The sequence below is a fragment of the Siniperca chuatsi genome, linkage group LG21, assembly GCF_020085105.1.
Source record: "Siniperca chuatsi isolate FFG_IHB_CAS linkage group LG21, ASM2008510v1, whole genome shotgun sequence".
Lineage (NCBI taxonomy): Eukaryota > Metazoa > Chordata > Actinopteri > Centrarchiformes > Sinipercidae > Siniperca > Siniperca chuatsi.
Window position 1 is genome coordinate 24626853 of NC_058062.1, and position 13810 is coordinate 24640662.

Sequence of the window (13810 nt, forward strand, 5' to 3'; positions counted from 1 at the left end):
CCCCAGCATTGTACGACAACTACGCTCTAGGCTCTCGCTAAAGCTAAGTACTTTTTGCAAGTGTGTTTTTCCTTCGTGTTTTTGATCCTGTCTGTTTTTGCTCTGCCTAAGGCATTACCCGGTGCTGGTGATCGCCGCTCCTGTGGTTTCCTGGATTCCTGTCTGCCTGTCTGCCTGTCTGCCTGCTTCTCCAGCCAGCTTCACCTTGCCTGTCGTCATCTGTTTACACTGCTCATTCACCATTCGACTTTATTACGAATAAAGTGTGTTTTGGATTACAGAGACTTCTCGGTATTCTGCATTTTTTGGGGTTCTAAGATCGTGCATACGACATTATCCCCATATTTAATCGTGTCTCCCCCCTCTCTTTGATGAATGGCTTTTCATTCCGCCTTCCAGCGTGGCTATTCGAAACACACTTTTGATTTCCAATATCTTCAGACAACTCGTCATACGAATTAATTGTACACTGCATGGAATAGTGTTAAATTAAGAAATTAAACAAGATAAACCTACCATCACGCACGATTCATCTGCCTAGTGTTGCTGTGATGCTATCAATGGGTGAAATCCGTCACTAAAATACAAATCAAAACCTGCACTGTAGGTTTTAATAAAGGGACTCCCGTTAACCCCTTGTGTCAAGTATAAATCCAGTTTTTAATGGTACAGGATTACAGCTGCCATCCTTAAATAGTATCTTGCCAACCCAGCTACCACCCTAATCTACCTTCCTACCAAGATATCATTTTAATTATTAAATGTTATCATATTTTTAATTTAATCTGCCGTAATAACCACTAGTACTCTTTGCACCCCCTTTCACACCAGACAGTGACTGGTGACTCCTCCCTCTCCTTCTCTGTGTCAAACACTGTGTCTTTCACAGGAGCACAGAGCAGGACACTCATCAACAGGGCATCTGCTTCCATTGACAGTCAGTCACTAATCAAAATGATGACATGTCATAGTAACACAACACGCTTTCTGGCACGCAAGTTTTTCAAATGCACAGCAGTCACAAACAAAAGTGACTGTAAGAGCAGTGGTGCAAAGATTTGTTATTGTAAACATAGTTCAAAGAAATACTGATACATCTCAGCCCTTGACACAGTCTGAGACAACCAAAAGAAGTAGAATTAGACTGTACCGTGAAAACACTTTTCGTGGAGAAGGGAAGCTAGCTGTCCCACACCTGAATACCTCATAGCAGGAAAAAGAAGTAAGGGTGCCATCTAAGTTTAAGAGACACATCAACAAAAACACCCTCTCAGCCTGCAACAATAATGAATACTTAAATAAAATGAAAAACAGAATCAATGCGTTATGTCATTAGTGCGTATTTTTTGTAATTGAAAACCTAAAATGTAAACAAATTTTAACCAAAAAGAAATACATTTAACCAACCAGCATACTAAATTTTTATTCATTGTTTAACTTATTCATTTTAAGTTAAATATTGATTTGCAAATTTGCACAGCAACTTGACTGACTTTTTGAGTTTTGAGTGATCAAGAGTTTATATTATACATATATTATTATGTGCAAAAAGGGGTGTAATGGAAAAAATCACAATGAATAAGTGGCATGGCTTTAAAAAGTTTTGAAACCACTATTTCACTAGAGTGGTTCCCGACCATGGGATAGGACCCCAACCTCCACAGTGGGTCACAAGATGATGACTAGGGTAGGAAATACTAAAAATATTAAATTCTGCTACATACATTCATTTTTCTAAACGTTTCTCAAATATTTGCTTTTTTCAAGATATACATTAGACAGACAGACAGATGAGGTCTCTAATGTCTTAGTGTTGAGTGGACCCAGCTGAGCCTAAATGCTAAGCAGTATTGGACTCATTATGAATGACAGCAGAGACACGGGTTAAAGGGTACGAAGAAATATGCCACTTTGCTTCCTGCACACACATCCACACACACAGAAGTGTTATTCATAGGCTCAAGGTCACAGTCTGTGCTTTGTTGTTTTTCGGTGGCTCATTAATGCATGATGCCATTTGACTGCTCTTACACACACACAAACACACTTTTCACTTTCTCACACACAGAAGTCCTGCCCCTATCTTGCCTCACACCCAACAAAACCACCCTCAACCTCACTGCTGGTATGGCCTCTGACCTCTACCACACACGCACACCCACACTAACCGAGTGTCTGAGCCCCCCATCACTCTGCCCTTTCCTCTCAGAAGTCCCCTTTGATTTTCATTTCCATATGCTCGCCACCCCCTGTCCTGTCCTCTCTCCCAGTGTGCTGGATGCACTAACCCTTTATTAAGTTCTCATTGAAAACATGACTTTGTATGATTATGCTGTTTGAAGCCAGCAGACGGGAAGAGGAAGTCCCTTTAAATCCAGACAAGTCCGCAGATGATCTGCTTCATGTTACACTGCAGGTTTCTTTCTTACTGAACAGCGGTCCACAACACACAAACATGCACCACAACACTAACTAAAAGCAGCCACTGTTTGTCTGCAGTGTACGCAGCCTTCTGAACAAAGCTGCTTCCTTTAAAGGATAATTGCAGTCTATTACAACTTTGGCCTTCAGTTCTATCTTTAATAATAACATTGTTCTTATCAAGTAGATTGCTGCGATCTGGGACTGACTTACAGACTGACCCCTGGTTCAACTTTGATCTGGTGTATATGCAATAGTTATGCATTAAATTATTATTACCAGACATGTGACTCAAGTCATTTGAGTGTGCAGATGCATCACCAGAAGCTTTTCCCCAAGAAGGCAGGGATGGATGGCATTGAAAGCACTGGAGAAGTAAAAGAAAATGACTCTTACAGTGCTTCCCTGCTTCTCCAGGTGTGAGAGAGCCTTGTGTGTCATGAATATGATAGCATCCTCCACACCGATATGTGGCTGGTATGCAAACTGCAGTGGGTCCAGGAAAGCAGTTAGCAGGGTCCTCAGGTGCCACAGAACCAACCTCTCAAGGGTCTTCATCAGAATCAGAATCAGAAATACTTTATTGATCCCTGAAGGGAAACTCTTTGTTACAGTAGCTCGCCTTTACGTCAGTGCACACAGTACTAGCAAAAAATATAATACAATACTCTATAAAACACTATAAAAACAGGTCAGAAAATAAATGAAGTACCAGGTGGGTATAAGTATAAGATAAAATAAGTGTGAAGTACCAAGTGGGTTTACCGGTTGATGATGATAATACAGTATAACACAATGTAATAAAATAAGTAATAAGCAGTGGTGCATGTACTGTCGAGTTAAGTGTAGCTTATTGAGATTATTAAGATATTGCACAGCAGTAATGGAGGTATATAATATCAATGTCAATAAATAGGAAAAACAAACATGGGAAAACTAAATATTGCACGGGAGTAGTACACAGAATATTGCACAATCATTCAACATCATTCATTCATCATTCATAACATGTGACATAAGTGCCACAGGTCTGTAGCCAGTGAGAGTGCTGGGACAACCTTTCTTTGGCACTGGAATGATGCAAGAGGTCTTTCCTAGAGATTCAAGATTAGCTTTATTGTCCCATATTGTAGGAAATTTGGATTGGGCTTCCACCCATGCTGGAACCATAAAAAAACATTCCACATGCATAAAAGACAAGGATAAGACAGCTACAGGGAGCAAGAAACATATCTAAGAACATAATAATGAAATATAGCCTACAGTTAAAAAACACACACTGATAAATAGATAAAACCTATGATACAAATATCAATAAATAAGTAAAAATAAAGCTTTGTTGGTTTCCATATCAATTTCATCCTTATTTGAACTGCCACCATTTAAAATTTTTATTGAAGAAGGGATAAAAGTGTTTTAAAATCTATACAATCGACAACGTGGCACTCTAAACCTCCTCCCTGATGGCAGTAGCTGGTACTCAGTGTGTAGCACAAACAAAGTAGACTTGCTGTTGAGAGATTTTCATGTGGGTTTACAATATTTAAAAAAAATGAAAGCAGAAATTTCATGAAATGACATGTCTGTTGCAAATCAGGCCCTTATGACATCAGCCATATAATTTTAGAAAAAAATCATCTAATACTGATAAAAACTTGATTAACAATCCTGTAAACATGTTACAACACACCATTATTCCTGATTACAGTTACTTTATTTACAATGTACAGAGGTTTTCTCAGAATTGTTAAAACCTCTACATTGTAAATAAATTAACTGTAATCAGGGTAAGTAATGGTCAGATAATCATGAGGTAAGAGGGATTACTTAGCAACTACTCAGTATAATGTATCACTTGGGGGATGCACAGAAAGAGTAACCATTATGGCTAGGGACAAAGGACTGCCTTACAGGCAATTTGGGGGCAAAGGAAGTCAACGAATTTTGATTGGCATGCACACTTTTTTGGGAGTTTTGGGATTTTACCATATGCAAATAAAAACTATTTTGCCATAAGCAAAGTTAAACTTTACACTTGACTGGGAAGAGAAAGGTAATAAAATTACAAAATTTCAGATGCAGTGAGTCTTGTTGGCCCAGAACTCTCCCAGTTCTCTTCATCTTTATCTGAGGTGCTGTGATCAGGGTTTTGCTCCACGTTGTCCCCTAAGAGTCCTGCTCTGACACTTCCTTTTCCTCCTGCCTGATAGAAGGGCATCAGTGACCTGTTGTAGTGATGTGCAAGTCATGAGTGAAACTTTCGAAACAAATGACTTTTTTTGCTGACTCAGTAGTCACAAGTCCTCATTTCCACTAACTTGTTCATTGACTCACCTCTCCTACCTGCTACTAGCTAGTACAAACTGCAAAAACAAGATGAGGCCACATGTCACTCACACTTTTGTGCAACTCATATATTATTTGTGGAAATGTATAAAGTTAATTACTGTATTAACCTAGTATTAACCTAACCCAACCTGGAGCCCGCCACGTGCCCTGAGCTGAAGGTCTGACTCGGGCTGCACGAATCACTCACCCATCCGCAAGTTCCATGCCACAGTCAGTAACCATCCATGAATTTTAATTTGTCCCTTTTTAGTAGTTTACTTCTAGTCGATTCTGATTGATCAATCATGAAACCCAACATGCTGTAATTTCTGATTAGCAGACTGTGTTGCTATTGATGCCGCTCTGATCATAGATCTATGGGACTGACCTCCCATAGACACAATCATGGGAAAAGGAGTGGCTCTAAAATGGTGGATAATTTTCTTTGAGCATCACAACCCCCGCACAATGACTCGTTTTACTATCAGAATTTGATTCCGATAACATTTGGAAAGTCTAAAAGAGCAGCACGATTAAATTATTTTATCCCATTCAAGTTAGCGGAGGGCTAAACTAGAAGTTAGCCAGCTCGGCTGGCAGAAGTCTCTGGTGCACCTGCTGTATGGGTGCTGGGACCGGCGGGGGATTCACCAAGCTCTGGGTGATCTGTTGACTTGAGTGACTTGAAAACCCGACTCTCTTTAGTGAGTGACTTATATAAACTCGAGTCAGTAAAAAGAGTCGAACCTTCCATCTCTAACCTGTTGTACATTAAACCTTGTCATGGCTGAAGCAAATCAGTTTCCCAAGTAAGATGGAAGTCAGTGAGGTATAGTACTTTGAATCTCATATGACCCCAACCAACTTCTGAACTGTATTTATTTGATTTTAGTGCTTCTTCTGGGTATTCAGAGTAAACTCTTGCCTGAGTCTGACCAACATAGACAGTGTTCGATCATTTTGTAACATCTAAAATGTAAGACCTAGAAGTGCTTGTTTTCTTGTAGGAACACAGTACCGAGGCCCCCCTTGACCTCTCTGTCACCACTGTTCCAAATATGATAGGCCTGTTAACTGTAAATCCTTCTTACAAAGTTACTTTTTTTTCATAATTTCATTCATGGTTGGATTCATGGAATTCATTCTTTCTGGGGAAAAATAGTATTGACCAATGAGGTCAAGAATAACCCCAAGACTGATATAAACCCTGAAGATTCCTGTCTACATAATGAACAAAACATGTGACTGTGCTTAATTTGTACTAGTTACTGGTTAGTTAATAGTTATATTATTAAAAAAAATTCATTCCAGTCAACTTTTTGTCCATGCCCCCGCCCTCCCCTTCATAATTGTACTAAAACAGAAAAATGGAAACCGGAAAAGCTGAAACCGCCCAACCTAGCAACACCGCTTTTGGTCTAGCGTGCGAGGTGTGGACCAAACAAATCTAATCTAACCGACAGACAGAGAAAGGACCGTAAATGACAGAGACCACCACACTGTTGAACAACCTGCATGGACATGCTATAACGTTATTGGAGTGGAAAGTTGAAAAATAGGATGGAAGTTGGAGCATTGTGCCAATTTTACATATAAAGAATTTTAATGATTGTATAGATGGACTAGATGACAGACCAACATACATGATCCAGTGGAGGGCCGGTTTGAAGAAAAAACCCAAAGGCAGGTGACCCTATGAGGCGCAAGTTGAAATAACGTTAGTTAGTGTGTGGTTAATACAGGAGTTTTTTGCAGCGGGGGGTCGCTTTCCTGCCCTGACATTTTGACAACAGCTAACGTTAACTTAGCTGGCCTGTCTGCCTGTGGAGAGCAGCTGCGCACATGGCCCTTAGATCGGGGTGTGGGTTGCCAGGTTGCCTTGACAGATGGGTTGAAAGATAGATGTGTTTCGTAGACGATATGGCAACTTGGGTGACATCAGACTAACATCCAAAACTTGGATCCATGTTTTCATAATAAAGTTTGAGGGCCATGCAAATTATGGGAGTTTCCTGGGAAAAACAACAAAACGGGAGGGCGCCGGGATATAATATTATTATTATATATATATTATAATATTATACTTGTTTTCATGGCTTACATAGACGTTTATCATGTTTTGTCCTACTCATTATACCCAATGTAAAAACAAACAATGCACCATGGGTCTGAATTAAACACTGATTTTTCTGTGTGTCAATCAATGTGTCATTGTCAAGGCTGTTGCTAGCCTATGAGTCAGTATGCTAACGGTTAGCTGTCATGCCGAAGAGAAAATACGGCCCTCAAAAGAGAATAAGAGAAACTGAAAACAAATGTTGTTAGTCGTAAGTGTTTAATTGTACATATAATAATATGTAATACTTAAAGTAATTTTGAGGTTGATTTATGGTGATGAATATTAACACTAATCACTAATTTTCACTCTGTTTTGCTCTCTAGAAATTCCAAAACTCCTTTTATATACATATGTCCATATACTTCATATATGGTTATTCAGTATGTACATATCTTACATTTACAGTCTTTAGCCTCGGGCCCGTTTAATACTGGGTTTCGGTACCCATTACTAAATTAACTGATTTTTCTTATTCATTGTGTTTCAGGCAGTCTTTTGCGATTTGCTTATTGCGCATGTTCATATCACGATGACGATGAAAATACAATTTATCGGTCAGTACTATTACGGAGACAGGTGACCTGATTAACATGCTGGGGTGACACAGCGATCCTGAGGACAGTTTTGCGAAGAGGTTAATTCTGCTGGTGCAGACCTGTATGGTGGAAGATTTAATCTTGAGAATGGAATGGGCAAATGTGATAAGCTAGATTGGCGAGTGGATTCAGGAAGTATTGGCAAGGCAAGTTTACTTGTATAGCACATTTCAACAAAAAGCAACATAGGGCAATATTAAAAGACATTTAAAACACTAACACACATGTTATGGTGCAGTGTAAGAAATTAATAATTTATGGATAGGGTGAGGGTCGTGGGAAGGGATGAATGGGGTTGAGGGGAGGGATGAAGGGGTTGAGGGGAGGGATGAAAAAGGGGGTCGAGGGGAGGTATGAAAGGGGTCAATTGCGTGGGGATGAACGGGGGTCGATTAGAGTCGTGATGGGCTGGAGTGGTTGAACCAGAAGCATGTAGCGACTCCGCCTGATTCAGTGGTGAAGAGTGGGTATTGCGCTGGAGCTCCGGAAAGGAAATTGATAGAGAAGTTGATACTGCTAGGAGTGTGGATGTTCTGATTTTGAGAACTGAGTGGGATTAGGTGATGAAGCTGGTTAAAGATATTATGTCGATAGAAGGAAAATGGCAAGCTGGCTGGCCGAAAGTGGACGGACGGGGGGGAACAGCAGAGGCCAACATGAAATTGCTGGTGGTCGTGGGATTGATGATGGATGGAATGAGAGGACCGGGGAGCAGGCACGAGGGGTGATACAACCTGGCCCTCAGAGAAGGTTGGAGCAGTTGCTGCACCGTTGTGGTGGGCTGCGTCGTGACATCATCTGTGTGCTGCGTGCACGTGATGCTGGGTCCAGAACCCGGAAGTGAGTGGCCCGCTGGAGCGGTGGTGGTAGTGGCTGTGTAGAACTAGAATAGCCTAGCTTAATTGGCAGTCCGGTGGACTGGGATTTGCCTGTCCAGTCGGAGATGGTTGTGGCACAGGAAGTAGCTGAATCTGCGGGCTGCGAGTTGGGTGTCGAGGGTCCGGCTGGTCGGAAGTCAGGCGTCTGGAAGAGCGGGTTTGGCTGCTTTGGATGTCGGCTACGGCCTCTGTGTAAATTCAGTGGTGTCTGATAGGAGCTGCTGGATGAAGAGTAATGGCAATGCAGTGCCAAGGGACGTGGATAATGGAGCACGGGCGGGATGGCTGGGTGGCTGGCCACGTAGGAGTGGATGTGATTATGGACGGAGTACATTCAGAGACCACGGATTGATAGTCAAATGGATCGCGGCCCGAGGGCAGTCCATGGTGAGGTAGGCATGAGGTAAGGTAAGGGTGAGGTAAGAACTATTTACTATAACTAGAGTAATGTGTATGTCAAAATGAATGGTCATGAATAGGGTGTGCTTAAATAAATGGGACGTGTTCAAGGTGTCGTCTTTGTTCCCGAATCTAGTTATAAAACTTCATCTATTGCCAATCTGAAGCCCATATTGGTTCCCAAATAGGCTTATATGTTGGTGTTAACATGTTTCCATATATCAGATTAGTAAAAACATCTCCACCTCCGCTTTCACACAAAAATTTTATTTCACACTAAGACGATGAAATGCAGTAGAAGACAAAGCAGCTCTTCCCGCAGAAAAAACTCTGAGATCCACTTTGAAATACAAGAACGTCACTCTGGATGGGATTAAATTACAGAAGGACCAGCCAGTTCACAGAAAAACAGTAGGTAATTGCGGCTGTAATTATCTCTGCCAGGTGCCAGGGGATCATGCGTTTGGTTATGTGTGCGTGTGTGAGTGTGTGTGTGCATATGTGTGTATCTGCCGCAGCTAATCTCGCATACTACCGGACTAATATTTTTTGTGCACATTCATGACTGTATGCTCAAGGACCTCTCGTGGTTGGGGTAATTCACAATTTTTGAAAAATCAATTTCATTGACTGAGCCTATCGTAAGGCTTAGACTTTCGTCTTTTCAGCAGTATTCACCATTTTACGATATGTATTACGACATAGCAAAAGGCATTTCCGGCAATCAGCTACGCTAAAAACAAGGCTTACATAGTCTGTTGTAGGCCACATTTTGGCCTTTGTCGTGGCTCAAAAACTGACATCCATAGAAAAGTTTGGTCTCATCTTGAACCGGAGCATTTGCAGATTAAATCCATACCTGATATGTTATGAAATTGACAAATGAGTGAGATTCAACTCTTCTTTGTTTAATAGGGGAGAGGGAGGTAGGAAGGGATTTGATTTTGCTTGGTGTGTTACAACAAAATTTTCTAAATAAATAACAATGTTTAAATTCATAATTTTGGACATACCATCCCATTTATTGTTTCCTTATTAACTTTATGCAGTTACGCGAACCCAGGACACTCGGTTAAAATACCATTACACTATTCTATGCATCTTAAAGAAAATTGAGACTACACTATACAAAAACACTTTATTAAGAACTTTGCATACATCTATATAAGAAAACCTACACTACACTATACAAAAAAACTTTCTCCCCTTCATTTCACTGCTCTCATGCATACATGCTGGACACACAGCCTGCCCTGCGATCCCTGTTCCCCACCCACATGCCCCCAGACACACCTGACGGAGATCTGCACTCTACTGAGTGCACTCTTCTAGTTATTACCGGGGTGGGTGTGAAAAATGACCCACATACGCACTCTGAACGGGATTAAAATCACTGACCAGCACAGATCATGTTAAAATCACCCCACCACCTAAAGAAATAAATCCAGTCCAAATCCAGTCGAACTGTGTTATTCGATTTCACCATGTTGAATTACTTTGGGGAATACAATGTTATAACTGATGGGAATGATGGGCAAAATTACAACAACAAGATTCAAGTTGTAATAAACCGAAATTATCCTTTAACTTCCTTCTGCTCCATGTGCTGAATGAGGCTGAATGATTTAGCAGATCAAATATTTGGTGGCCATGCTGTGGCAGACTCTCAGTCCAAATAATGAGAAAATGTTTCATTTTCATCTTAAAGTGATCTAGCAGCCTGTGCTCAGACTGTTAATATGTGCCACTTCTTGGAAACTTGGGCATTTTTGTGCAACTTGAACAGTGTTTGGACAAGTTACTTTCAAAATGTAATGTATTACATATTACTAGTTACTTTAATTTGAAAGTAATAAGTTACTTTACAACATTACTGCCTGTGTAGAGTAATGCGTTACACTACTTTTGCGTTACTTTCACCAAAATAACCGCAGAAATATGACTAGGCATTATAAAATGGATGATGGTAATGTTTCATAGTGGGTAATCAAAGCACAGAAGCTCAAGTTTACTGCAGTTCATTACAAATCCAGAGGTGGGCGAACTGTTTAGCCTAATGAAGGCTCTCCTCTGGAGCTCAGATTTGGCCCATTCATGCATTCACATAGCTACTACTTTGTTTATATTATATTAACAATAGTGTGATGATACAGAACAATTAAATAGCCTAGACCTTTTTAAGACGGTGTAGTCCCTCATTCGTCCAGGAGTGTTCTATCGATAGACCTTTTTAATAAACGAAAGCGCACTGGCTGAAGTAGCGCGGTGTGGATGATTTTTAAAAAAAACAAAACAATAATCCCTTAATTTCGAACACAATTCATTCAAGTGTATGTTACATACTTGTCCCTATACAAATACACATTGAATAAAATAAATGTCACTTGAGTCAGCGTTGGTTGGGTCTGAAGACTACACGTTTGAAAATGAAAAAAAATTGTGGTTGTGGCGTTAGAAAAAAGTGACCTCTGTAGCCCGCTCCTCAACTCTGCTTGAGGCTACTAGTTCGAGGCACCATGCAAGGGAATCTCATTTTGGCTGCTTGTATCCGTAATCCCCAGTTTACCCAAAGATTAGGTAAGCTTACTACTTAAAGGTCATGACCATAGGTGAGAGTTGAGAAGGTGAGAGCTTAAACTCTCTCTTCATCACGAATGTCCAGTATGACACTAGCATTACTGCTGACCTTAAGGTACTGTCTTTCTGCTCAAATGTGAAAACATTAGATAATAAAAGAATTTGTCCACAGAGTACAGGAAGAGAAAAAACGGGAAACTGAAATTAGTCAACAATTCTAGATTTAGACTTACTGCTGCCACATGTCTTCATGAAAAGAAGAACAAAACAAAGCATTAGATATGTCTGTTCACAGGACAGTAAGCAGTGATAAACACTGAGGTCCTAAGTTTAGCTCAGAGGGTCAGTGTTTGCAGGACTGATGTCCATCCAAATCACACAAACACGGTCTCTCTGTCGTCATGGCTAAAAATAACGACCCCCTAAACAATAGGAACACAATAAACACGCAAAATACACACTACACGAGTGCAGATGCAGGCACACACACACACACACACACCACAAAACAGTTACCCTAAACACTGAGAGTACCTGAGTACTGAGCCTACACACTTCTTTAAACACGTCCATCCTTGTTTAGATCCATGCTTTATGTGTGTTGCATTGTTTGGTTTTTCGGCCGCCATCTCCCTCTGGAGATGGACTAAAAAGGAATTCTGTATGATTAATTGTTTTTTTTCCAGTGTGCAAGTTCATATGTGTGTGAGTAAATTCTTGTGCGTGTTTGCTTGTTTTTGTGCTTTCCTCTTCCCATCATCCACCTCGAGACCACAACTCCTCTCTGTGCTGTCTACAACAACAGCACTAATAACTGCTATTTGCCACAGTGTAAGTAGTACACATTTAACTTGCGGTGGAGACTGTCACATTCCCTTGGCTCACAATAACAAAGCTCACGCTGTTAGAGTTTCACCCAGAAGATGCTTTTAGGGTAGATCAAGTTTTGGAGTCAGTGGAGTTGGGAAACATAGCCTGCAGTGGAAACAGAGATTTGAAAATAGACCCCGATTCCTTTTAGGATCTTTTTGTTAATCTGGTAAAAATGAACTTAAAAAAGCATATGATAATATAATATTTCATCAGATTTATAAAGCTGTGTGTACATGGGCCCTGGTGATGCGAATTACGGCTTCTTGAAGGGAGCTGGATCTTATGGTTCCATTCCTTTCCGAGAGCCTGCTCCTTTCCCAAACGACTCTTCATTTAGTACCACTTCTGCTGGTCACTGCCTAAGTTGTATTCTTATTTGTTGCAAGTAATAAATATGCAAGATTCTTCTTTCACCTTCTTCTGCAATACACTGACATATTCGATTATATATTTGATTATATTGATAGTTAAAAAGCGGGATATGTCGAGAATAACTATCCTAGTTGTATAACAAAAATAACTCCCTACCAATGAAATAGTGTGGTTAATAAATAATTACACTAAGATACACTTTCAATAATCTTAACAACAAGGAGCAATAACTGGGTCTTCTCAGGGGAAACACTGCACATCCATCATTAGCAGTTCTCTTAATTTTTTTGGGAACTCTCCAAATGTGATCTGCCACTTGGCGGAACAAGCTGCAAACTGTTTAGCTATGGCATATAGGTCAAGGTCATCAGTCTGTTGATGTTGTACATGGAGGACAAGAAGATGGTTGAGTCTTGCCTGGGTCATTGTGCTTCTTAGGTATGTTTTCAGTCACCGTGACCTTGAAAATGACCTTTATGCAGAGGCAGAGGAGCTTGGCAGGACCAGAATAATCTTCAGGAGGGTCCAAACCTCGCTGAAGAGGCGGGCAGCCTCAGCTAACTGGTTGATTGCTGTGCCAATTTCAGCACCATGCCATTAGACAATGTTGCATCCACTACTGACACAAGGTCAGGGAGCATGCTCAGCTGCACTTTGAGCTTGTTGACATCAACGTCAGAGGAGTAGTGCTCCATCACAGAATCAAGGTCTTTAGAAGTTCCCTTTTGTGCTCTGATGCTGTCCACGAGTAGCCTCTCCACAAGTCGAACATCCAGAGTTTTGATTATTTTGGAAAACAGAAAAGCCCAGTGCTTTCTGTAGGTTTGTTTTACTATAAAGACAGTTGGATCCTCTGCTTCCTCATCATCCTCACTGATTAGCCTTCTTGGTGGCCTTTTTGTTCTTGGTAGGCTGGGGATACTGACATCTAGACCTTCTGCCAGCGAGACACACACTTGCCACAGATCTGCAAAGTATGAATCCGATTGCATGCACAGCATGCTTGCTTTGAGGGAGTCTGTGGCTTCCTTGGTTTTGCACATTGTGAATAGATTAGAATAGAATACCTTATTACCCCACTAGAACACTGTGCTCCCAGAATGCAGGGTTACTTGTAGGCTTTAAGACTTTCCTCTTTGATAAAGCTTATAGTTAGGTCTGTTTTGGGTGAGTCCTGAACCATCCCTTAGTTATGCTGCTATAGGGCTAGACTGTCGGGAGACTTCCCATGATGCACCTCTCTCCTC